The sequence below is a fragment of the Dromiciops gliroides genome, chromosome 5 (genome assembly GCF_019393635.1).
Source record: "Dromiciops gliroides isolate mDroGli1 chromosome 5, mDroGli1.pri, whole genome shotgun sequence".
Taxonomy (NCBI): Eukaryota; Metazoa; Chordata; class Mammalia; order Microbiotheria; family Microbiotheriidae; genus Dromiciops; species Dromiciops gliroides.
Window position 1 is genome coordinate 68,709,037 of NC_057865.1, and position 27,011 is coordinate 68,736,047.

General features: G+C 38.3%; 1 protein-coding gene across 5 annotated transcripts in view; it reads right to left on the bottom strand.

Annotated features, from left to right (window-relative positions):
• Window positions 1-27,011, bottom strand: part of ZNF438 (zinc finger protein 438) — a 163,069-nt gene that overhangs the window by 104,211 nt on the left and 31,847 nt on the right. Inside the window, exon 1 of one of the 5 annotated variants that reach the window (XM_043969274.1) lies at window positions 23,720-23,758. The exons of the other annotated variants lie outside the window; for them this stretch is intronic. The gene's annotated coding sequence lies outside the window, so the exon portion shown is untranslated. Of the gene's footprint in view, window positions 1-23,719; window positions 23,759-27,011 lie in introns of those variants that run through there. 5 annotated transcript variants of the gene reach the window in all.

Below are 27,011 nucleotides of genomic sequence, written 5' to 3' on the forward strand. Positions count from 1 at the left end.
GTTGGAGGGGATATGGGAAAATTAAGACACTAACATACTATTGGTGGAGGTGTAAACTAATATTACCATTCTGGAGAGCAATTTGGAACAATGTCAAACAATACCACAACTAAGTCTGTATTCCAGAGATTCTAAAAAGGGAGTGTGGGGTGGAGAGGACCTATTTGTACAAAAAATATTTATAGCAGCTCTTTTTATGGTGGCAAAGAATTGGAAATTGAAGGAATGCCCATCCATTGGAAAGTGGCTGAACAAGTTGAAGTGTGGACTATAATGGAATACTATTGTGCTATAAGAAATGACAAGCAAGCTGATTTCAGAAAAACCTGGAAAGACTAACACAATCTAATACAGAGTAAAGTGAACAGAACCAGGAGAACATTGTACACAGTATTGGCAATACTATACAATGATCAACTTTGAATGGCTTAGTTATTCTCACCAATGCAATGTTCCAAAACAGTTCTAAAGGATTCATGATGAAAAATGCTATCCACATGCAGAGAAAGAACTGATAAAGTCTGAATGAGGATAAAAGCACACTATTATTTGTTTTGTTTTGTTTTTTTCTGTGAGAACCAGGTCACCGCCCCTTGCTGAGAAAGCATGTGACCTTAGGTTTCTAAGGCCAGACTAGCATCCTGGAAGTTGCCTCTATTCATAGAACTGCCTGTAAGTCCTGTCAATGGACCAGCCAATTAGCTTGGAGCTGTGTATATTGACTGCCCTGCTTCCAGTTGGCTCTTTGGAAGCATGAGCTGCTATGTGAAGGCCGGTTTTTCTCTCTATCTAGCCCACATAGATCTGAGCTAGGTTTTTCCATTCTTTCAGAGACCTATGCTCACTCTCTCTCTTCACTAACTTCTAATATACTAAATACTTAAAAGCCTAAACTGTTGCCGAATTTATCAGTAAATCTTAGCTAGTCCCCCCCACACACACACACACACTGGGGGGAGGGCGGGGCAGGTAAGGCAACCACACATTAGATTTCAGACATCACATTTTTCATAGTTTTTTTTTCTTTTGGTGTCTTCTTTTACAACATGACTAACATGGAAATATGCTTTGCATGACTGCACATGTACAACCTATATCAAACTGCTTACTGTCTCAAAAGGAGGGAGGTGAGCAAGGGAGGAAGAAAATTTGGAACTCAAAATTTTTTTTTAAATGAATGTTAAAAATTGTCTTTACATGTAGTTGGGGGAAAAAATTTTTTTAAACACATTCACCTCCTTATTTCCCCCCCTATGTCTTTTTCTGCTGTGATTTTAATGAGCAAGAATATGGCCTAGAACTGGGCAAAAGAAAGAAGAGCAGTAGGATATTTAATGTATAATCTACGTAATCTGGTAAGGGATAACCAGTATGTCAATAATCAAATGTTGGCAGTATCTAATATATGTACCACTAATAAGCCTAGACATTTTTCACCTTCTATCAGAAAATATACTAATCTATTCTTTTACATGGTTCTGGAAAACCTGATCAGTGAAGAGTTTTCATAGAAATGAAATTTTACTTAGTGGAAGGGAAAATGACAACTAAAAGCTTGACCTGACACTCAGCTAAGCCAGATCATCCAAAAACACTTATAGATGTAATTGAAAGGAGAACAACAAATAAATAAAAACTGGAACACACCTGCCAGTGCTTCTATAGTAATTTATTTTCATAATCACTAGAAGTATAAAAAAAATCTGAAAAGAGGGAGTAAAATTGGAAAAGTGAAGCGTATTACTTTTTAAAAATGTCTACCAAGGTGGATATCAATAAACACCAACTCATATACATTTTTTCATTGCTATAATTTTTTATACCCATTATCAAAGGTATCCTCCCAGAAAACATAAGAAGGGATGGGAAAACGGGCTTTTAAAAATAATTTTCCACGGTAGCCCAGATCTTCATTTACAGCCAAGCAAGTGGCCAAAAAGTTTAATGAACGTAAAATCCCACTGGATGTATTAATCACAGATTATAAAAAAAGCATTAGATTCAATATGAAAAGAGAGTCAAGCTCTTCTTCAACAATGTTTATTCTGTGAATACGGCAAAATCATATAAGGCTCCTTGAAAAAAAAGCACCAACACATGCAACTTTGTTCCCTGCTTCTGACTCTCAAGATGAAGAGAAGCATAAATATGCACTTGTCAGAGGTGTCTGCCATTGTCACAGATGTCATTTTATGGAGAGTCCAAATGAAAGAAATGGATGTGTCCTCCAGATACTCCTGTTTGCACATGACATTGTACTGACTGCATCAAGCCCTAGAATTTCTCTTCAACAAGATCCAAAAGAGACAGGCCTAATCTATTAATAGATCTATACACATACCCCCTCCACATATATATATATATATATATATATATATATATATATATATATATGAAAAACCAAGTGGATAAAGAATGTCTATAGACTCTTCTAGGACATGAGACTGGATGGGCGGTCTGCGGAAGTGTGTGACACTGGAAAGAGCACTGGTTTAGAGGCAGAGGGCCCAAGTTTGAATTCTAGCTCTGCAAGTCACGTGACTTTGTCCTGCCAAGTCTCTGTTTCTTCACCTATCATATGAGATCAAGATGGTTTGCCAAGTCCCTTCTAGCTCTAAATTTATAATCCATAAGTAGATAACTAAAAGTAGAAAACACCACACTGACACAGGTGCTCAACTCTCCACTTTCCGAGCTGTAGTTCTGCTTGGTTTGATGTCCCATCCAGGATTAACTGATCACCTGAAATTTCATCAGCACCTTCCCACCTCCTTCAGCTTTCTCCCTCCTCTGACTGGAGGGCAAGAGGGTGGAGCACTAAATTCCTCCCAAATTTTTCCTTTAGGGAATTCTGGAAATCTGAAGTTTCCAACTAACTGTGCATGCTCCATACACAGTTCTACTTCCTTTGAACTCCAGAACCTCCATGAGAGAAAAGACTATATCTGGACTGTCTCAGAGCCCTAAAGGCAGAGGGTCAGTCTGGTTTCAGGCCCTACAGCTTTGTTGCCCCACTCCACGCCCAACCTCCCAGCAGGGGGCTGCCTGGCTCAAGGCTCTGAGGAGCTGAGGCTCCTGGGCCTTGGGCCCCAGCAGGGCCTGGAGCATGGGGCCTGGGAGTTCACCTTGAGGCGACTGAGGTGATCCCCACATGACTCGGAGTTCAAGCCCCAACTTGCGTTTTGTTTTTGACAGTTATGTTTACACAAGCACTGTTTTGGTAAAGGAATGGGGACATCCTTGCCCAGCAGAGGGCTGGGGCCCAGTGTTGCAATCTGATTGGTCAAACCCCGAGTTAGGTTTTCTTTCTTAAAGAGTTGTAACGATTGGAATAACGCCACCTGCTGGATACTTACTGTAGAGGAGTTCTGCCCATGAAGGGAAGGTCTTTGAGGGCAAGACCAGGAGTCAGGAAGTGACGCGGGCTAGTGGGAGGAGGAAGGAAGAGACTGGCGCTCAGGCTCGCTCTCTTTTCCTCTGGACTCTGGTGGAGAAGGGAGCTAGAAATGTGCTCTCCCTTTAATAGATAGAAATCTAGGCCTTTTTCTCTCTCTTTACCAAATTCTTATTCTCCTTAATAAATGCTTAAAAGTCTAACTCTTGCTAAAGCTTATAATTTATTGGCGACCACTCATTAGATATTTTAGACAGTTTAGCTAGAATTTTAGCCCTTAACAGATGGCTGACCACGAAGAGGAAAGCTAAACTTCAGTCTTCTGATCTTCTGGTTGGGTAAGAAATTTCCCCTCCCTCTCCCTTTAACTGCTAAGTACTGGCGTACTGGCTGTGTTTTCCTTTAAATTTTTTCGAATGGACCTTTTAAACTCCCTAATTACCCTATTTTTGATTTTAGTCTGTTTAACCAGACAAATGGGGGATAAGATCATGTTAATGCTTTGTTTTTGTGGATTTTCTATTTTTCTTTTTATTTTTGTTAAAAGAGCCAGCAACTTACTCACACAAGGAAATATCACTCCCTCTCCCAACCATGCTTTTTCAGAGAAACCTGAAGAGATTCCTGCAGCTTTTCCCAATTCTAACACTAATTGTTGCTCTAATTTTGCATGCCTGGAGGCAATGACCCACCCTCTAGAAGTTTTTAATCCCCTAGCACCTGGAGGCAAAGTGGGGGAAGAGGAATCCAGGCCTGAGTTCAAAATCAAGTCTGATTCAAATTGTGCTGGTCCCTCCCCTCCTCTCCAGACCCCACCCTCTACTCCCCCCATGGCCAAGCCCATAGCTTCCCCTGCCTGGGAAGTCCAGAGATCTGATGCGCATGCTCAACTTTTTCTACCTGCATTTGCAGCTTCAGGCTCAGCCCTTCCCCGGCCTGGCTGTGCTTTTGAGACAATCTTAGAAAACTCTTTAAATTCCAGATATGCTTGTTTTGTTCATAATTTTGCTAACCTGCTTTTGTCTTTAATTAGTAATCTTATAAAGCATTTGTATGGTGAAAAGACTGACAGACAATATAAAGGGGTTAAAGAAGAAAAAGTTAAGCTGAATAAGAATGACAACCATCAACATAGTTCAAGACTCTGCTTCTTTTGCCATGGAAGGGTATATATTTTAGAGAAATGTAGAAGTAAGCAGCAAGGTATTGATATGAGTGTTGGGGATTTTAGATATCGGAATCAAAAGTGTTCTGAATTCACTCAGAGTATTAATGTCAGTTCAGAGGTTACATAGGATTTCTATGCTATTATATATACATTTTGAAATTAATGGTATGGGTTTATTTTCATAGAGATTTTCATGCTTTTGAGATTGTGTCTTATACTTAGTTTTTAAAACAAGGAGAATATTTGTAAAAGCTTTTTATAGTCATGTGATCAAGTTTATATTTTATAGTACTCTTATTAATATTAAATTCATATTCATTTAGATTTCCCTAGTTTGAATTTCATTGTCTTTTATTATTCCACGTGTATTTTCTTCTATTCATTCATCTATCTAATTTTGAAACATGGTTTTGATTTCATAATACAATGTTAATTCTAGGAGTATTGTGCTCCCATATTCTGAGTTGTTTGTTTTTGTTATTTTTTCTCAACTGATTATTTGATCAAACTCTTTAAAGCATTTCCTTGGCAAATTGGTTGCCATGGCAAGTGTAAATTGATTCTAGAAGTATTATTTTTGATAAGCATATTCCAAAAAAAAAAAGAGGGGAACATTTGTAAAAGTTTTCTTTTTTTCAAAAAAAAAAGTTTTCTTTGAGATTCTGTTGTGCTTTAACTTATATTTAAATATGTTCAGATTTTTCACAAAAGTAATTGTATACTAAGTAAAAAAAGGTATTATTTGAAATTGTTGCATAATTATATATTATATTCTGAGTCAAGATGTATTCACATTTTTTGCAATCATTTATTATCCTCAATTTTTAAATCCATATGAGACTTGGATTATGGGAACTTATCATTTAAGACACTAATTGCCTTTATTCTGAGTTATCAGATGCCAGTTGGCCAAGATGCCATCCAATCACAAGAGGAATACATGCAAGAGCAGACACTGAACTGTCACATGAGGGGAGACATGCATGAAGTCAAGGTATGGCCGAGGGAACGGCTTTTGACTAATGTTGAGGTTGGATTCTCTTGGTTTAATATTTTATTTTATTTTTCCCCACAATATTGTACAGATGGCTGGAAGTATTCATCCCACCCATCTCACTTCTACACCTGGCTTCTATGCTCCCTCCTATATGCCTGATGCCATGGACATCTCAAATCCCATGCATCTGATTAAGTCTGACTCAGTTTCCTCCAATATGTTCAGTGGCATGGACATATATTCCATCCACCTATTTTAAGCCTGGTATACTGCATGGGCAGTATATATTGCTCAAGTGTGGGAATGCTCATATCCCATCATTTCTCTGTTCTTTTATGGTAACCCCCATAATTATCTCAGGTGTCATGATAAATACAGTGTTGAATTTGGCCTTGACACCTGTTACCAATTATATTAGATTTTTAAATTTCTCATAATGGCATGAGGATAATTAGGCAGATGATGCAAAAAATGATGAAACAAAGATAAAAATTATTTTAAAAAATTAATATCACAGCAATTGTCTTCTCAATTACCCTCCATAAGGGGGGACTATAGTAATATTATAATTTTAAAGAATGTTTCAATTTTTGTTTTATTATATGTTTCATGTGTAACAACTAAGATTCTGAATTCCCTTAGACATGTTTTTGAGAACTTTCATTGTTTGATTTGATTATTGACAAAGCTATTTTAAAGTTGTGTTAAGCTCAATTTTGTAGGAAATTTTCCTGGCTGATTACCAGCATCCACACATCAACCCCTGAAAAGACTTCCATTCCACGACTACACCTAGAGGACATCTGAGAAAAGACTTTCAGAGACTTTAAATGAACAGTTTTGATTTGTTCTTTTTGTTGGTTTTTTTCTCTTTCTGTTATAATATACACCATCTGTAACATGTATTCTCTGCAGAGGCCCTCCCTTTGCAAGACTAATGTCAAAGCGTCGGTTCATGAGGACAAAAAAAATCGCCCCTCTGGACAAAACTTTCCTCTCTTCCTTTTCTATATTGTTGTTCACATATTATTAGTTAGCAATAGTTATCATATTGTTTTTACTGTTCCGTCAAGGAAACATTTTGTTTCTTGAGGAACAACAGGGGGGACTGTAACGATTGGAATAACGCCACCTGCTGGATACTTACTGTAGAGGAGTTCTGCCCATGAAGGGAAGGTCTTTGAGGGCAAGACCAGGAGTCAGGAAGTGACGCGGGCTAGTGGGAGGAGGAAGGAAGAGACTGGCGCTCAGTCTCGCTCTCTTTTCCTCTGGACTCTGGTGGAGAAGGGAGCTAGAAATGTGCTCTCCCTTTAATAGATAGAAATCTAGGCCTTTTTCTCTCTCTTTACCAAATTCTTATTCTCCTTAATAAATGCTTAAAAGTCTAACTCTTGCTAAAGCTTATAATTTATTGGCAACCACTCATTAGATATTTTAGACAGTTTAGCTAGAATTTTAACCCTTAACAGAGTTATATGCATTAATACAGCATTGTTCTAAGGAGTAACTGACATTCTTGCCCAGAATAGGCTATAGCCCAGTAACTAGTTTGTCCAATCTGATTGGCCAAATGGTACCACCTGATGGGTTCTTAGCACTGTGATCAGTCCATGTATTTTGTACAATCTAATTGGTTGTTACTGTTTTTCTGTATAAAAAATTAGCAGTTGTAATAACTGAAAATAACTGAAATGTAAATAGGGGAATAATAAAATACCTTAATGTGATTGGCCGGAGGGGACTCCTTGAGGGGTATAAATAGAGGTGAGGGACCTCACTTCAGTACACTCTCCTGCACATTCAGAAGTGCCCATCTTTACAAAGATGAAGACACTGCCTTCACCCACTGACTGCAGCCTGCTTTGATTCTTTGAGGGGCGACTTGCTAGCAATACTTGAGCTGCTAACTCTAGAGCTGCTAACATTAGAGCTGCACAACAGTTTGAGCTGTTAGCTTCATTTCTAACACTCCATGTTAAGTAGCCCTGGTGTTGCCCTCCCTTTCCAACTTCCTTTGGTGTATTGTCTTTCCCAATAGATTATAAACTGCTTGAGGGCAGGGACTGTCTTTCTAATTTGTATCCCTAGTGCTTAGCACAATGTCTGGTACATAAGTAGGCTCTTAATAAATGTCCAGTAAACTGAACTACTGAATTGCTTGCACCTCAATTTGGGATTATTCTTTTTATGTATATATAAATCTTATCTTTGAGATAAATGTAAGGTCAAGAGCAGGGACTACATTGTCTAGTTCCTTTTCCATTACAGACTGCAGTAATATGTAAACTGCACATATGTCAGGGGAGAGTAGTAAATGCCAAAAGCACTCTGGGTGGGCCAAGTCAGGTTATTTGACTTCAGATCCAGGTTTCTTTAAACTGTGTTATGATGCCTTCTATGTCTTCAGGCCCCAAACATACCCAGTTCTTCATGTAATTCTCACAGAGCAAGTTTTCTAGTCTCTTATTATTGCTGGTACTCCTCTCAACACATTCTAGTTTACCTATGTCCTTACTAGACTGTGGCACCCATACTTAATTGAACACAACATTCAAGATATGGTCAGACCAGATATACGTTGTTGATGTTATTGAATAAAACCTATGTCATGTATGGTCCAGAGTAAGGATGGGCCAGTATACTATCACCATTTTGACTATGTAAACAGAGCTATTAAAATAGTTCTCCGTCCATGGAGAGTTGAGTTGAAGGTTACATACACTTAACCACTTTGTTTTGGCATACTCTAAACTGAAGACCCTCTCAGTTACGGATATGCCATCCTTTTTCAAGGTTAACTTTCCACAGTCACTACAAAGGTTCAGATGGGAAGAAATATATTCTCTAATTACTACCCTTTAGTTCATAAATTTATCTATTTTCCCTTCTTTTTAGTGGTTTCATCTTAATTCCAGTGCCTTCCTTCTGTTGGTTATTTCTTAGTTATCCTGTATAATCGATTTATAGCTTGCTTTGTACATATCTGTTTAATTGTTGTCTTCCTCAATCGATGGCAAGCTCCTTGAGGGATTTTGCCTCTTTTTGGAGCTTCAAAGCTTAGTACATTTCCTGACACAAAGAAGGGACTTAATAACTGTTGACTGATTGATTATCTTGGTCTCCTGCTATCCTGATCAGACAATCAGTTCAAGTGGAGTCCAGCCTTGACTGTGTGTTGTTTCTCCGTTTTTGAAAAGGACCATGATATCAGGAGGTGATGTCATGACTTGCATCACTTGGATTGAAGTGAGGGAGGGCTGTGCAAAGTCATCAGCCTCACTCTCTCCTCCAGAGCCATCTGGGTCCAGTGGCAAGACATACATCAGGATGACTGGAGATGGTCCCAGATGTTTGAGGCAGTTGAGTTAAGTGACTTGCCCAAGGTCATAAAGCTAGTAAGTGTTTGAGGGGCAGCTAGGTGGCACAGTGGATAGAGCACTGGCCCTGAAATCTGGGAAGGACCCGAGTTCAAGTATTGAATATAGTGTGAAGTACTTAACTAAAGTAACTTGAAGGTACAACTTCAAATTACATTAATTTAAAAGGATTAAGGTCTCTTTCAGATAACTTCCTGTTATCATTCTCTTTTTCACTTTGCAGTTCATTCTACCTGAGGTCACCATTCTTCTAGTTAATTAACTACTTCTTTTCTAGGCCAAGCCTAGAGGGAGTCTTTCTTTGAGAATCAAATTATTTACTGAGTGCCACTTGGCACAGAGGGTGATATTGGGAAATAGAGAATAATCTACACACTGAAGTGAAGAAGCCAGCTCAGGAGATACTGAAAAAAAATGAATGCATGAAAAAAATACAGGATTAAGTTAAGGACTGAATTAGTGACATAAATATAAACTCTTTAAGATTTCACAGGAGGGAGAGATAGGGATGTGCCTCGGAGAAGACATAAGGAGCATTCTTTCCCATCTGAACTCTAAGTTCAACCTCTTTTGTCAAATAGATCCAGGGCAGGTTTGGGCATCTTCACAAGGACCCATTGTGGCAAATTGGAGGTAAGAACAAGGAGTGGTCTAAGAAGTATAGGCGTTAAATGCTATTTTTCTAAGCTCAGATTTCGAATCTGGGTACTATAGTAATGCTAACCTGGAGAGGAAACGGGGAAATAAGAAACTCATTAAAACAAATTACATGAAATGCAATACTCACTTATTTTGATGTGAAAAGAGTTTTAAAGCTCACTAAGAATCTATCAAATGAGGCTGTCAGCAGCTCATACTTTTGACATTTATGCAACAAGCTAGTAAACAAGTCACGTGTGGCTTCCAGGCACCTGAAAGCATTGGTTTGATGGTACAAAACAAGTTGGATTTTTACTTGATCAGAATTTGCTAGTTTGCAGAAAAGAAAAAACACCAACAAAAACAGACCACACATGGCTGGCTAGACTTCTTTTCTCAATATTGCATGAGTTTTGATTCTTACTTGTGGCCAAACCTGTAAATTAATTTACTTTCAAAGCTGGAAATTTTCAGCAGCTTCAAAATATCAGAGTGCAGCTATATTATAATCTGACTGTAAGAACGCTAAGTCCTGCCCCCAGCTTATAAAAGCAAAGTAAAACATGTAGTTTTTGTCTTAAAAATTGCACATATCAGGGGCAGCTAGGTGGCGCAGTGGATGAGACACAAGCCCTGGATTCAGGAGGACCCAAGTTCAAATCCAGCCTCAGACACTTGACACTTACTAGTTGTGTGACCCTGGTCAAATCACTTAACACTCATTGGCACACAAAAAAATAAAAATTACACATATCTTCTATTTAGGGAGCCAAAGGATATTTCTCAAAGACAAAATACTATTAGCAATATATGAGGAAGTATTCCACATATATGAATTTTCTATATAACTGAAGCTTCATCATTAGATGACACTTTAATTTTCTTTTTAATTTTGCCTATCTTGGATAGAAGTTTGTCTGTTTCTTCACCTTTTTTGTATCATAGACCCTTCCCCCTCCTTTTGCAGTCTAGTGAAGCCTAGAGACCCCTTCTTAGAACAGTATTTTTTAAAGATATAAAATAAAATACACAAGATTACAAATACACCAAATATAATGAAATGCAGTTTTTTAAAAAGGTTGTTGTTTTTTTAAGCAAATTCATGGAGGACAGACCAAGATGGCAGAGTAAAGGCAGTTTTCACTTGAGCTGTCCCAAATTCCCCTCCAAACAATATTAAAATAATGCCTCAAAAGGAATTCTGGAACCAAAAAAAAAAAGGGAAAGGGTGAACCAATTTTCCAGCCCAAGACAACTTAGAAGATAAGCAGAAAAGATCTGACTCACTAGGTGAAAGTAGAACACAGTCCAGTGCAGGCTACTTCAGTGCAGACCCCACCCCAACAAACCAGCATCAGGCTATGGGGCCCAGTGAATCAATAGCAACAGCAGAGATTTCTGGAGCTTGCAACCCACAGACAGTAAAGAAATCAGAAAGCTGATAAGAGAGATATTGCAGGGGGCCCTTTGCTAGCAGGGTACAGGATTCTGTTGCATTGCCCAAACATGATTCTGGGTTGCAGTCCCCAAGGAAAAGAGGACTGGCAGGAAAAAGGATCCTGGCCACAGTTTCATAATAGGAAAGAAAGCTTGTGGTCACTCATAAACAAGGGCACAGGCCAGAAGAGCATTAACCAAACCTCCCCTTTGATCATACCACCTTGGATGAACTGAAACTTGCAGAAGCCCAGAGCTAGCTCTTCTGAACACAGAAGCAGAAAGAAAACCCAAAGGACTGGGACAGTGTACACCCCCATGAGTAAAGCTCAACTTTAACACAAAGTTAAAAGTAAAGAAAAAGGCTAGAAAGTGAGTAAACATTTAAAAAAAGGAACCTGACCATAGAAAGTTACTATTGTGATAGGAAGGATCAAAACAAAAACTCAGAAGAAACAATAAGATCAAAGCAGCTACATGCAAAGCCTCAAAGAAAATTGTAAATTGGTCTCAGGCCCTGGAAGAGCTCAAAAATATTTTAAAAATCAAATAAGAAAGGCAAAGGAAAAATGGGGAAAAGAAATGAAAGTGATGCAAAACAAGAGTCAGCTTATCAAAGGAGGCACAGAAAAATACTGAAGAAAATAACACCCTAAAAAAAAAAATAGGTCAAATGTTATAAGTGGCACAAAAATCCACAGAAAAGAACTCTCTAAAAGTAGACTTGGTCATACAGAATAGGAGGCACAAAAGCTCACTGAAGAAAATAACTCCTTAAAAACTGGAATTGGGCAAGCAAAAGCTAATAATTCCATGAGACATCAATAAATAATAGTAACAAAATCAAAAGAATGAAAAAATAGAAAAAAAAATGTGAAACAGATCATTGGAAAAACAACTGACTTGAAAAACAGATCAAATAGAGATAATTTAAGAATTATTTAACTATCTGAAAGCTATGATCAAAAAAAAGAGCTTAAATATCATTTCAATAAATTATCAAGGAAAATTTGATATCTCTGATATCCTAAAGCCAGAGGGTAAAATAAAAATTGAAAGAATCCACTGATCACCTCCTGAATGAGATCACAAAATGAAAACTCCCAGAAATATGTTGGTTAAATTCCAGAGCTGGCAGGTCAAGGAGAAATAGTGCAAGCAGCCAGAAAGAAACAATTCAAATATCATGGAGTCACAGTCAAAATAATCCAAGATGGAGCAGCTTCTACATTAAAAGATCAGAAACTTAGAATATGATATTCTGGAGGACAAAGGAACTAGGATTACAATAAAGAATGACCTACACAGCAAAACTGAGTATAACTCTTCAGGGGAAAAATTGGATATTTAATAAAATTAACGACTTTCAAGCATACCTGATGAAAAAACTAGAGCTGAATAGAAAATGTGATGTTCAAAACATTTGATATTCAAAACTAAACATATATGCACCAAATGGTATAGCATCCAGATTCTTAAAGGAAAAGTTAAATGAGTTACAGGAGGAAAAGACAATAAAACTACACTAAAGGGGGCCTTCAATGTGCCCCTTTCAGAACTAGATAAATCTAACCAAAAAATAAATAAGATAGAAGTTAAGGTAATAAATAGAATTTTGGAAAAGTTAGATATGACAGACCTCTGGAGAAAACTGAATGAGGATAGAAAGTAATACATCTTTTTTCTCAGTGGTAAATAGCACCTACACAAAAACTGACCATATGTTAAAGCATAAAAACCTCATAAACAAATGCAAGAAAGAACTATTAAATACCTCCTTTTCAGATCATAATGCAATAAAAATTACCTTCAATAAAGAGCTGTGATACCATAGATTAAAATTAATTGGAGGGGGCAGCTAGGTGATGAAGTGGATAAAGCACCAGCCCTGGATTCAGGAGGACCTGAGTTCAAATCCATTCTCAGACACTTGACACTTACTAGCTGTGTGACCCTGGACAAGTCACTTAACCCCCATTGCTCCCACCCCCCAAAAAAACTTAATTGGAAACTAAATAATCTAATCCTAAAGAATGAGTGAGTTGAAGAACAAATCACAGAAACAATCAATATCATTAAAGAGAACAATAACAACCCAAAACTTGTGGGATACAGTCAAAGCAGTACTTATGGGAAATTTTATGTTTCTAAATGCTGAAATCAATAATAGAAAGAGCAGATCAATGAATTTGACATGCAGCTAAAAAACAACTAGAAAAAGAACAAATTAAGAATCCCCAGTTGAATACCAACTGGAAATACTAAAAATAAAAGGAGACATTAATAAAATTGGAAAAAAAGAAAACCATTGAGCTAATAAATAAAACCAGGAGCTAATTTCTTTAAAAAAAAAAATGGTTAATTTGATTTTTTTTTAATTAAGAAGAAAGCCAAATTACTAGGACCAAAAAGGAAAAGGGTAAATTTATCACCAATGAAGATTGAATTAAAGTAGTTATTAAGAGCTATTTTGCCCAATTATATGTGAATAAATCTAACAATCTAAGTGAAATAGAAAAATACTTATAAAATAACATATTGTTTAGATTAACAGAAAGGGAAATAGAATAATTAAATAACTCTAAGAAAAAAACTGAACCTGGCATTACTGAGTTTTCTGAGAAAAAAAAAAAGTCCCAGGACCAAATGGACTCACAAGTGAATTCTACTAAACATTTAAAAGAAGAACTAATTCCATTACTATATAAACTATTTAGAAAAATAGGCAAAGAAGGAGTCTTTCTAAATTCTCTTACAATCAAAATTGGTACTTTCCATTACTATATAAACTATTTAGAAAAATAGGCAAAGAAGGAGTCTTTCTAAATTCTTTTACAATCAAAATTGGTACTTTTACCTAAACCAAGTGCGGCGAGTAACACTATATATGGTCACCTTATTTCTGTACCAAGCTTAGGGAAAATTAGCTGGGGTTTCTAATAAATTTGTTACTTATAAATTAGAAGCTTTATAGCTCCAGTTTGGGGCATTAAGCATGTATTAAAGCATACCAAATATTAGTAAAGAAAGAACACTTGGCTCAGAAAGTTAAGAAAAGGCCTATCTAGCCTAGAGCTCACCCTGGCCTGCTTCTTCCTCCAAGTCCTCCACCATGAGCCTGTCCGAGAGCCAAACTGAGAGTGGAAACTTCCTCTGGGTCAGGAATGATGGCCCTTCCACACGGCTCAAAGCTAATTGGCTAGCACCACTCTAATCCATTGGCCCACTGGACCTGAGGGTGGTCCATGAGCAGAATATGCTGAGGTCAGGATTTAGAGAACACACCTGCTGAAGGCCAAGCCTTCAGGTAGATGTGGTTCCAATAAAGTTAACTCCAAGTGAGTCAATCAGCAAAGGTCAATCTAATCAATCTTAATATAATCCCCTTGAGTGGAGGCCTCTGGGTGTCCCAAAACCCATTATTTTCTCACACAAGAACAAAAACAGAGAAAGAAAACTATAGGTCAATTTCTCTAACAAATATTGATGCAAAAAAATTAAATAAAATACTACCAAGGAGATTACATCAATATATCACAAAGATCGTACACTAATACCAGGTAGGATTCATACCAGGAATGCAGGGCTGGTTCAGTATTAAGAAAACTATCAGTATAATTGACCATATCAATAACAAAAACAACAGAAATCATAATTATCTCAACAGATGAAGAAAAAGATTTTGACAAGATACAGAACCCACTCCTATTAAAAACACTTAAAGAACACAGGAATATATGGAGCTTTCCTTAAAATGATAGTAATATCTGTTTAAAACTATTACCAAGTATTATTTTAATGGGAATAAGCTAGAAGCCTTCCTAAAAAGATCAGAAAAGAAGGATGTGTATTATGACCACTATTATTCAATACTGTACTAGAAATGGTGGTTCCAAAGGTTTGTCATGCCAGGGTGGGAGTGGGGATAAGCTCCCACTCTCTATAAAATGCTCCAACATCGTGCGTCTCAAATAGCTTCTGACAACCAAAGCCCAACTCCTGGCCTTCTCGTGGTGGAACTGTTTCCACTAACAGGAGAAGGGGCGAAGGTGAGTCACTGGCACCTTAAAACCAGTAGCTTCAGGCAGGTGGGGCTCGTTAGCCTTGGCTTGTGGCTATACCCATATATGGGAAAGGCTTCAGAAGTTAACCCTGAGGAAAAATCAGGAGTCAGAGTCCCTTAGGCAGTTGGATGTTGGACAACACATCCCTCTGGCAACTCCTGCGATGGCACTGGTGCCAAACTGTATTGGCTCTGCCTCTCCTTTGGATCCACCAATGTCATGGAGAGGGAAAACCTGCCGCATGGGCAACAGCTTGTTTTCCATATTGATCCACCCAGGCCAGCACCCTGGAGAGGACACTCCAGCTACTCCTCATGGGGTAGATACAACACGGGATGCAGCAGTTACCAGTTATAAGTCACTCAGGAGCTGCGGCTCCCGTATCAGACTGCACAGCCACACTGTGGCCTGTGGCTCTTCATGGCGTTGATCCATGGTCATCCGCGACTGGGGGAGGCCTACTACTAGAAATGGTAGCTATAGCAATAAGAGAAGAAAAAGAAACTGATGGAATTGGAATAGGCAATGAGGAAACAAAACTATCACTATTTGCAGATAATAAAATGGTATACATAGAGAATCCTAGAGAATCAACTAAAAGACTAGTTGAAATAATTAACTTTAGTAATGTTGGAGGATATAAAATAAACACACATAAATCATCAGCATTTCTATATATTACAAAGTCCAGAAGGAAAGATTAGAAAGAAAAATTTCATTTAAAATGACTGTAGACAAAATAAAATACTTAGGAATCTACTGTGATGTTTAAAATCTAAATGTGATGTCTAAAAAACCTAACGTGTGGTCGCCTTAAATTAGAATCTTAAGCACCAGTCTTGGGGCATTAAGCATTTATTAAAGCATACCAAGTATTCACGTGGAGTTCAGTCACGTGGAGTTCAGAAAGTTAAGAAAAGGCCTCTCTAGTCTAGTGTTCCAGCCTGGTCAGGTTCTTCTTCAAGTCCTCAGCCACGAGCCTGCTTCAATCATGAACTCCCTCCAAACTGAGTGTGTGGAAGCTTTTTTATAGGTCCAGAGCATGGGCGGTCCTTACATACTGCTTCAAACTGATTGGTTAGCATCATCCAAATCCATTGGTTCACTGGACTTGAAGGGGATCTCGAGTTAAATTCAAAGTCTTCTAAGAACAATACCTTCTTAAGGGTTAGCCAGGTGTGGTTACAATCTAGTTAACTTGAAGTAGGCTAATCCCAGTCAGTCAATCACTCTCACTTAATTCAATCAGTTTAGATTAATCTCCAGGTGGGCCTTTGAGTATCTGCTAAATCCCATTATTTTATCACACTACCTACCAAGACAAACCCCAAAACTATATGAACACAATTACAAAACATTTTTTCACACAAAGAAAGTATGATCTGAATAACTGGGAAAATATTAATTGCTCATAGACAGGCCAAGTCAATATAATAAAAATGATAATTCTACCTAAATTAATTTACTTATTTAGTTTCATACCAATTAAATTACCAAAAAAATTATTTGATAAACCTAGAAAAAATGATGACAAAATTCATCAGAAGAATAAAAGGTCAATAATATAAAGGGTGTTAATTTTTAAAAATGTGAAGGTGGCCTAGCAGTACCAGATCTTTAGCTGTATTATAAAGGAATAATCATCAAAGCAATCTGGTATTGGCTAAGAAATAGAGTAGTGCATCAGTGGAATAGGTTAGGTATATCATACATAGGAGTAAATGCTAATAGCAACCTAGTGTTTGACAAACCCAAAGATCCAAGCTTTTGGGACAAGATCTCATTATTTGGCAAAAACTTCTGGGAAAAATGGAAAACAGTTTGGCAGAAATGAGGCATATACCAACATCTCACACCATAAAACAAGTTCAAAATGGGTACACTATTTAGACATAAAGGGTGATGCCATTAGCAAATTAGGGGAGCATGGAATAGTTTACCTGTCAGGTCTATGTAGGAGGGAAGAATTTATGACCAAACAAGAGATAGCAAATATAATGAGATGGAAAATGGGTAATTTTGATTATATTAAATTAAAAAGGTTTTGCACAAATAAAATCAATGCAGTCAACTTTAGGGGGAAAAACAGAAAACTGGGGAGGAGGGATAATTTTACAGCAAGTTTCTCTGATAAAGGCCTCATTTCTTAAATATATAGAGAACCGAGTCAAAATTATAAGAATACAAGTACTTCCCCAATTGATAAATGGTAAAAGGATCTGAATATACTAGTTTTCAAATAAAGAAATCAAAGCTTTCTACAATCATATGAAAAAATGTTCTAAATCACTATTGATTATTAAAACAACTCTAAAGTTGTTACACCTATCAGACTGGTTAATATGAGAGAAAAGGAAAATGAACAGTGTTGGAGGGGATGGGGGGAAACTGGAACACCAATTCACTGTTGGAGTTGTGAACTGATCCAATCATTCTGAAAAATAATTTGGAACCATACTCAAAAGGCTATACAACTGTGCATATCCTTTGGATCCAGCAATAGCACTATTAGATCTATATCCCAAAGAGATTTTTTTAAAAGGCAAGGGGTTGGGGGGGGGGGGAGGGGGAGGGGAGGAGCTATTTGTACAAAAATATTTATAGTAGCTCTTTTTGTGGTGGCAAAGAATTGGAATTTGAGGGGCTGCCCATCAATTAGGAAATAGCTGAACAAGCTATGGCAAATGATTGTAATGGAATACTATTGTTATGAAAAATGGCAAGCAGAATAGTTCCAGAAAAACCTGTAACACCTTACAAGAACTGAAACAAAGTGAAGTGAACAGAACCAGGAGAACACTGTACAACAGTAACAGCAATACTGTAGGATGATCAACTGTGAATGATTTAGCTATTCTTAACAATACAATGATCCAAGACAGTTCCAAAGGGCTTGTGATGAAAAATGCTATCCACCTCCAGAGAAAGAACTGATGGACTAAATGCAGATCAAAACATGCTTTTTAAAAAAACTCTCTTTAGTTTTCTTAAGATTTTTTTTGGGGGGGGGTGTATATTTTCTTTCACAACATGACTAATAAGGAAATATGTTTTGTATGATTACACATGTATAACCCATATCAAATTGCTTTCCTTCTCAAAACGGGGGGAGGGGAGTGAGGAAAAGAGAATTTGAAACTTAAGATTCATAAAAATGAATGGTAAAAATTATTATTTTACATGTAATTGGGAAAAAATTAACTATGAGCTAGAAGACTGGGGGAGGAGGAGGAAGGGGGCGTGTTTCTTACCTGTGAAAAGCATATGTAATGAAACTGGCAGCATCTAGATTAGGCAGAAATGCATTTCCCTGCACCCAGCTTTCCCTGGGCTGATCTCCTGCCCATTAGAGTCAGTCCCCCAGAGATCCCGCTAGAGCTCTTGCCCTGTGGTCACAGTGTCCTGGAGAATAAGACAGCACCAGAACACCTTCTTCACCTTGACCATCTTTTTGCACCCTTCCCCCCTCCGCCTCCCAGCTCCTTCTGCCCACTTTCCACCTCTGGCTCAGCAAACAGTAATCAAATCAAAGTTACCAATGCTCGGAGTAGCCGATTCACTGCACAGTGAATTGTACAGGGCTCTAAGGCCATCCCTGTGACTGGAAAACAAAACACCTTTCCCTAAGCGCCACCCCACTCGGCTATGTAACACCTATTAGAATTTACACATTCCTATGCACCCAGCACATACTAAGAGTTTAATAAATGCTTTTTTCATTTAGTCAAACAACGCTATTTCTGAAATTCTGCGGAACCATCATTTCATGTCCTTGGGCCTAACTGAAAGAAACTAAGGACCAATTTTTTTAAGGTAAAATTAATATCTTTGCCAATAAAACCCCAAACACGTTCATGGAAAGGAAGGCAGGGCTGAAACAACGCAACAACAACAACAGACAGTCTATCAGAAACGGCTTTCACAGTGGCTGATGTGCAATAGTCTTAATTCACCTTTGATGAATGTTATGAATGTAAATGCCAATATTCTATTTCCCACCCAAACCCCAGTAGGGGGCCAAGTGCTCATATAGGCCAGTTAGGGGATCCTGACTTCCTCAGTACCAGAGGTCAACTGGCAGTCTAGGATGAAGATAGCCTGGAGCCATATACTAGATGGAAGCCCTAGGATAGGACTTTGGTCCAAAAAGTTAACACAAGACCAGCTTGAAGGCATCCAGGGAGGAGGGAAGAGAAGCACCGGAACTTAAGGGTGCCCAGGGGTAGAAAGAGGGCAGCCATCCAACCGTTCAAGCAAGCCAGAAGCTCTAGGAGCAGCTATGACAGATATTGTTGTAGAAGCGAGGTGAAGAGGAGGGCTTAGCTCCTAGAAATACCTTAGAGAACAAGGCAGGGATCCAGTCCTAAAGGAACCAGACTTAATTGGGAACGAAGAGTAAGCCAAAGATCAGCTCAGACATGGTTCCTGCCATAGTCGGGTAAGGAACCTTAGGTAGAAACTCTTCATTCAATCTCTGCCCCTAAGTCTCTGGTCTGTGTCAAACTGCATTCGCCTTCCTAACCTTGGTCTATAATGGGTCTATAGATAGCAATGACTGAGAGTCCTTATTCTTCTTCTTCTAAGGCTTAGAGTAATCACTTTCACAGACTCATGAATCCTGGGTCAAACTCATTTTCCAAATAAGGAAACTGAAACTGAGATGTTACATAACTTGTCCAAGGTTGACTTACAGCATAACTGTGACTAGAGTCTGGATATGTTAACTATCGTTCCATTATATTATCCTTCTATCCTACTAGAAACCAACTGCAGCCCTGTTCACTCAGGTATCTTTTTACTATTCAGGTTCTTTTTTTTTTCTCTTCCTTTCTCTCCTGCCCCCAAACCCGAGGTCTATTCCTGAGGTTCTGCATTACTAGTCTCCATTTCTTCAGTTCTGCCAAATAATACTCTTAACTCATTTTAAAAGAACACCATCAAAACCCATATCTACATCAACAAAATATAAGCTACTTGTCTACGATTCAAGAAAAGAACTTGTAAAAACTGATGCAGTAAGCAGAACCAGGACAATTTAAATAAGTAACACCACTGTAAAGTGAAGCAACAACAAAACAAAACCTGGAAAGACTTAAAAACTCTGCCAGATGCGATGACCAACCAGCAATATGGAAGACCAATGATGAAGCATGAGGTACAGCATGAGATAACATTTTTGGACATGGACAATGTATAAATCAGTTTTGCTTGACTATGTTTTTAACAAGAATACTGCTTTTCTTTTCTTTTTTATTTGGGGAGAAGAGAGTTTTGGGAAAGAGAATGCAAGCAATAAAGTTTCCCCCCAAAGTGAAAAGAAACAAAAGAGGGTCATTGAAGCCTATTTTTAAAATTCACAGAAGGGAGCAGAAGGTTCAGAAGAAAACACAGACAGGCAGAGTAGCTTTGAAAGTTGCATGTTGAATTCTATATATTTTTTTTTAAAAAGAAGCTATCTGTAATTGTTATGTGGTTTCACATATAATCTTCCTTTCTGTTCTACATTGTATATGGAAATGTTATATTTTTTTTGGATGTGGTTTAAATTCTGAATATGAAAAAAAAAAACTTTGAGTGAAGATAATAAAATTATACATACAAATAGGGAAAGAAAGCTCTCATCATACCCAGTCAGTACTAACAGCCTTAGTCTCCTTAGTATAAGGGATTACAGACACACAACACTTGGCTCTGAGTGTAGCATTTGGGATGACACGGCACCAAGATCACAGAAGCACAGAATTTTGGAACTATGAAAGGAGCTTGGCATTCATCCTGGTCTAATACCATTATTTTGCAAATACTGAATAAAGAAGGGTAAATGAATAAGCAAAGTAGACCACAAAAATTATAAGGCAGTAAACAATTTTATCTTTAAACTTATGATTTTTTCAAATTTATTATTACTGAAAAACCAAAGATATAGTAAATACTATGCAACAAAATAAGTATACCACGGAGAGTAATGTCATAAGGCTACCTGTAACAGTTGAGTAATTCTTGCTCATTGGTTCTGGCAGAAATCAGCAAATAAATCCAAACCTTAACTGGTATATTTAGCATCTAAACTGGAATATTTCTTTTTTTTTTTTTGTAAACTGGAATATTTCTATTTTATTAAGTTACCTGTCATTATTGAGCTTTCCCCATGCAATGTTAAATACATCAAATATTTTAAGCTCCAGAGTATAACCCTACAGCACTGCTGTGTAAATGCTTTAAATTACATGTTAAGAAAATTCACCATTAGTTTCCAAATCAAAAAACTTGCCTTTTAAAAGAATTCATTGGCAAAAAAAAAAAAAAAACTGTCAAGCTAGTCCAACTCATACCCAAGAAAAACAGGGACAAAGAAATGCAAATGGCTGCAAACTATAGATTACTACACTTTTTTCAGTGAAATTACTAATGTGGATAAAAAACATCAAGTGTTCTATTGCAAGGCACTGATTTTAAACTAATGTTTCTTGCTAATGTCCGTTTAAATTATGTTAGATATTAGTAAAATTAAAATTTACTGATGCCTTCTGAAAATAAAAAATTTAAAGTAAAATATGCTATTTTTCTAAAATCATTATAAAAGAAGCAATCAACTCAACTTAGGAAGCATCAAACATTACAATAAGTTGGGGGGGAGGGCACATTCTAATCCTGTATCCCTCTCTTCTCCAAAGTTCTCCAAAGATCACATATGCTTCCTCCATGAAACTTTTCCAGATTTCCTATTATTCTCTCCCTAAACGCTACTAGGATACTTTACCCAATCTTCATTATCCTCATCATGCTTATCTATATGCATGACATACTCCTAATAAAACACAAGTTCGTTGAGGACCACATAGAAACTATCTTGTTCTTTGAGCCAAGAACTCTGGACACTAAGTGTAGGCACTTAACTGCTTTGTTAATTGCCTAAAGGCAGGAATTGTGTCATTTTTAATCTTTTTATCCTCAGGAATGAACATAGTTCCCTGTATACCAGAAGTGCTTAGTAATGAATTACACAGATAGTGAGTGAGCTGAAACCAGAAAAGAAGGCTTTCCGCAGTAGGAGATGACCGAGTGTGTTTCAGGTTGGAGGACCAGGCTATACAAATGAACACAGGCAGAAGGAAGCACTGAGATAACACTGGGGAAGAACCACTCATCTAATTTAGAGGGAATGGAGAGAGAGCATGCACAGAGAAGCAACATGGATAATGTTGGAAAATCAGGGTGAAAAGAGATCACAGGAGGCCTTAAACGCCAAGCTAAATCATGAATGGTATCACACTTAAAAGCTCCAATATGTGGAGGGCCTGAGAATAGTGTTCCTTGACCAGCACAAAGTACAACATATCTACGACTGATCTTTGAGACTTGCCATCGCTCCACAACCAACTAGGTGGGGAGCCTCTCTTGAACTTGGCTAGGATGTTCCTTAGACAACACAGAGATGATTATGGCTAAGCCTTTTGCACTTGCATATAAATTTTTACCTTACATGAATTCAATTTTTTAAATATGTATTAAATGTCTACTCTATACAAGGTATACATAGGTGTTGGAGACACAAAGAACTACCTTCAAGAAACTTGTTACTGAGAACTATGGTGTCCTGATCAATCCATTTACTGTGTGATAAGGCTTAATTCATCTAGTTAGTTTTGATGAGATTTAATTTAGGTTGTAACTGACTTATTATTCATGAGATGGAGCCCTGATTAATTATAACTCCCTTTTTTATCAAGCCCAGCTCTTGTCACCATGTACATGCCCCAGGGCAAGGCTTGCCAATCCACCCTGGTTTCCTACTTTGTGGCCAAAGTGGTCTTTGCTCGTCCTTTCACACAAGACTCAATTTCCTATTCCCTAATCAGACTAGCTCAGGAAACCTTAGAAAACATCTCATGATGGTCTCATAGTATATTAATGAGTTGCTTCACTAATTAGACACCCAAGCCGATGAAAAAGCCAAGCTTTGATCTAATTAAAGACACATGGAATTGGGAATGCCTACAATCATAATCTTACAAACCAATCTGCTTCTCTATTCTTGTAAATCCCATATATGCGTTGATATCACAAATTTGTATTTTTATGAATATTTGTTTTGATTAGTTATTTTTTTAGCCTATAAGAATAGTCTGTATTCTGCCATGAACGTCTTTAGCTATTGAGGAGCCACTAACCCAATTTATTGGTAACTACTAGCTTTGCTTACAAATTAAACATTTTCAGAACATTTTGCCTCAGTTTCTCTTTATTGCAGATTTCTATTACAATATTATAATCAGAGGTAGAAAGGAACAAAAATAACAAGTACACAAGTAAATACAAAGTAATTTCAAGAAAGACAAATTGCTAATAGCTGGACAAATCATGAAAGGCCTCATGCAGGAGGCAGCAATTCTTTGAATTCTGGGCTTTATCAGTTTAAGAGTTTCACAAAAATATATAGAAAGTGTAAGCACAGGAGGCAATGGAGAAAGAATTGAAAAGCATAGTCCTTTTTCTCTCAAAACAAGACAGAGATGGCCAAGTGAGGAAGAAAGCCTCTGGAGCTCTCCCAAATTCCCCCTCCAAGTGAACAGAAAACTTCCTCTGGAGCTTGCCAGGAGCAGAGAAGCAGCCTACCAGCCCAGCAGGAAAGGTCTGTCTTACCTGGGTGGGAGCAAAGTGAGGTCCAGGAGCAGCAGCAGCACCAGCTTCTGGGCTCACAGCAGGGGGCCTGAAGCAAGGCTCTCTGAGCCTAGGGCAAGTCACCAGTGAGGCTCCACCCACATGCAAACCAGCAGCTCCCTGGGCAGGTGAACAGGCTGGGCAGCAGAGCAAGGACCCTCCACAGGCACCCCACAGCTAGCACAGACTGCCAGGGAGGCTTTGATCCCACTGCTGACCAGCAGTGAAGCCCCACCCAAGACTGGTCAACAGCAAGTTCCCACCCCTGTAACCTCCCAGCAGAGACTCTTTCTGGAGCAAACCAAAATCAGGGGGCTTCAACCCTCAGCAGATGGCAACAAAATTACCCTTCCAGGGTCTGCTAGCAGAGGAACTCGGTTACCGCAGCAACCCAGCAGCAGGACCCCCTACACTTGGGCAGATTGGAAACAAAATTACTCCAGGAGCTGCTAAAAAGAGGCCCTGCTAACAGAGCAGCAGGGCACCACCCCTAGAGAAGACCAGCCCACATCCAGGGGAAGCCCAAAGGGAGGACTAACCCCCCCAACACCAATCAGAAGGGAAGCTTACTCTACAGAGAAAGCAAGCAGCTAAGCCCTGAGAAGCCCCGTGAAAGCCACTAGTAAGACCCAGAGTCTCAGCACAAAAACTTGGGACAGTGTAGGAATAGAGCCCAACTCTCATAAAAACATCAAGGCACTAAAATGAGTTTAAAAAAAAAGAAAGAAAGAAAGAAAAAAAGCTTGACTATTGACAGTTACTATGGTGATAGGGAAAATCAAGGCATAAACAGAGAGGGACATTAGTAACAAAATGGCTACTGGTGAAGCTTCAAAGAAAAATGTAAATTGGTCTCAGGCCCAAAAAGAATTCCTGGAAGACCTTAAAAAAGGGCTTTTAAAAGCAAATTTTTAAAAAAAAGCAAATTAAAGAAGTAGAAGAAAAATTTGGCAAAAAAAATTAAAATAATGCAAGAAAACCATGAAAAAAATACAAAAATTTACTGCGGAAAATAACTCCTGAAAAAAATAGATTTAGCTAAATGGAAAAAGAAATATAAAAGTTCAGTGAAGAAAATATCTCTTTAAAAATGAGAACTGAGGATGGAGCCAAGATGGTGGAGAAAGGCTGTGACTCCCCTGAGCTCCCAACAAACCCATTCACACACTCCAAAAATAATGGCATAAGACAATTCCTGGAGCAGTCCAACCCACAAAAGAACAGAGTGAGACTATTTTCCTGCCAAAGACAGCTTAATTAGGTGACTGGGATCACCTGCTGTTTGGGCAGAGAGAGGAACGGAGCTTGTAGTGTGGACCCAGCCAGGGACAAACCACACCTGTAGGGCCTTGGAGTCTTCTGCACCAGTGGCTTCTTCTGAGGCACGGCTCACAGACCAGTGAGGGGGTTCAGCAGTTGGCTAGATGAAGTGGCTGGGATCACTGCTGGAGTTGGGGTGAAGAGCCCAAATCCTGAACCAGTGGGCCAATTCAAGTGGTGGCGGCCCAGTGGGGGAGGGGCACAGGCATGCCAAGCTTCTGACCATAGAGAATCAGATTTCAATCAGACATCTGCTTCCAGGTCAAGATGAGTGGGCAGAGAAAGCAGTGGACCATAGAAAGCTTCTTTGGGGGAAAGTTAGACCAGAATATACCCTAAGAAGAAGATAATAACAAAGTCAAAGCTCCAATATCCAAAGCTTCCAAGAAAAATATGAATTGGTCTCAAGCCACTGACGGCATCAAAAGGGACTTTGAAGAAAAAGTAGGAGAGAGAGAAGGAAGATTTACAGAGGTGGAGGAAAGAATGGCAAGAGAAATGAGAGCGTTGCAGGAGAGTCATGAGAAAAAAAGTCAACAGCTTGAAAAGTCAAATGGAAAAGGAGATACAAAAGCTCTCTGAAGAAAATAATTGCCTAAGAATTAGGATTGAACAAATGGAAGCTAGGAACTTTATGAGAAACCAAGACACAATAAAGCAAATACAAATGAATGAAAAAAATAGAGGGCATAGAGGGCAACATGAAATATCACCTTGGAAAAACAGCTGACCTGAAAAATAGATCCAGGAGAGATAATTTGAAAATCATTGGACTACCTGAAAACCATGACCAAAATAAGAATTTAGACATCATCTTCCAAGAAACTGTCAGGAAAAATTACCCTGATATTCTAGAAACAAAAGGTAAAATAAAAATTTAAAGAATCCACCGATCACCTCCTGAAAGAGATCTCAAAAGGAACACTTCCAAGAATATTTTAGCCAAATTCCAGAGCTCCCAGGTCAAGGAGAAAATACTGCAAGCAACTACAAAAAGGAATTCAAATACTGTGGAGCTACAGTAAGAATAGCACAAGCTCTAACAGCATCTACATTAAAAGACCTCAGAGCATGGAATATGATATTCTGGAGAGCAAAGGAACTGGGAATACAACCAAAAATCATCCACCCAGGAAAACTGTGTATAATCTTTCAGGGGAAAAATGGAACTTCAGTAAAAAAGAGGACTTCCAGGCATTCATAGTGAAAAGACCTGAACTGAATAGAAAATTTGACTTTCAAATACAAAACCCTAGAGAAGCATTAAAAAGGTAAACAGGAAAAAGAAATCATGATGGATAGTAAAAAGTTAAACTGTTTACATTCCTACATGGGAAGATAATACTTCTAACTCATAAGAACTTTCTCAGTATTAGGGCAACTGAAAGGAATATACTTAGAGATCACAGACGTGAATTGAATATGAAGGGATGATATCTGTAAAATATTTATTTTTTGTTTATCCTTGTTTTTTGTGAGGAAGGTAGGGTGGGGTGGCTTATGTCTGGGGGCTGGATTTGGGCTCGGGGCCTCCTGGGCACAGGGCTGGTGCTCTGTCCACTGTATTACCTAGCTGACCCATGATAACATCTTTAAAATAAAGTTAAGGGGTAAGAAGAATGCACTGGAAGAAAGAGAAAGGGACAGGTGGACTGGGGAAAAGTAACTCACATAAAAGAAACAAGAAAAAAGCTTATGGAGTGGAGGGGCAGATGGGGAAGGAGCAGGGGAGTGAGTGAAACTTACTCTCATCCGAATTGGCTCAAAGAGGGAATAACACACACACTCAAGTGGGTATAGTAATATATTTTGTCCTAAGGGAAAGTAGGAGAGTGTGAGAAAATTATTAAGAATAGGGGTTGCTGAGAGAACTGGGCCTGACCTTTCTTAAGGTCAGTCCAGAGTCAGGAAGTTACCTCACTCAAAACCACACCTACCTGAAAGCCTTGTTCCA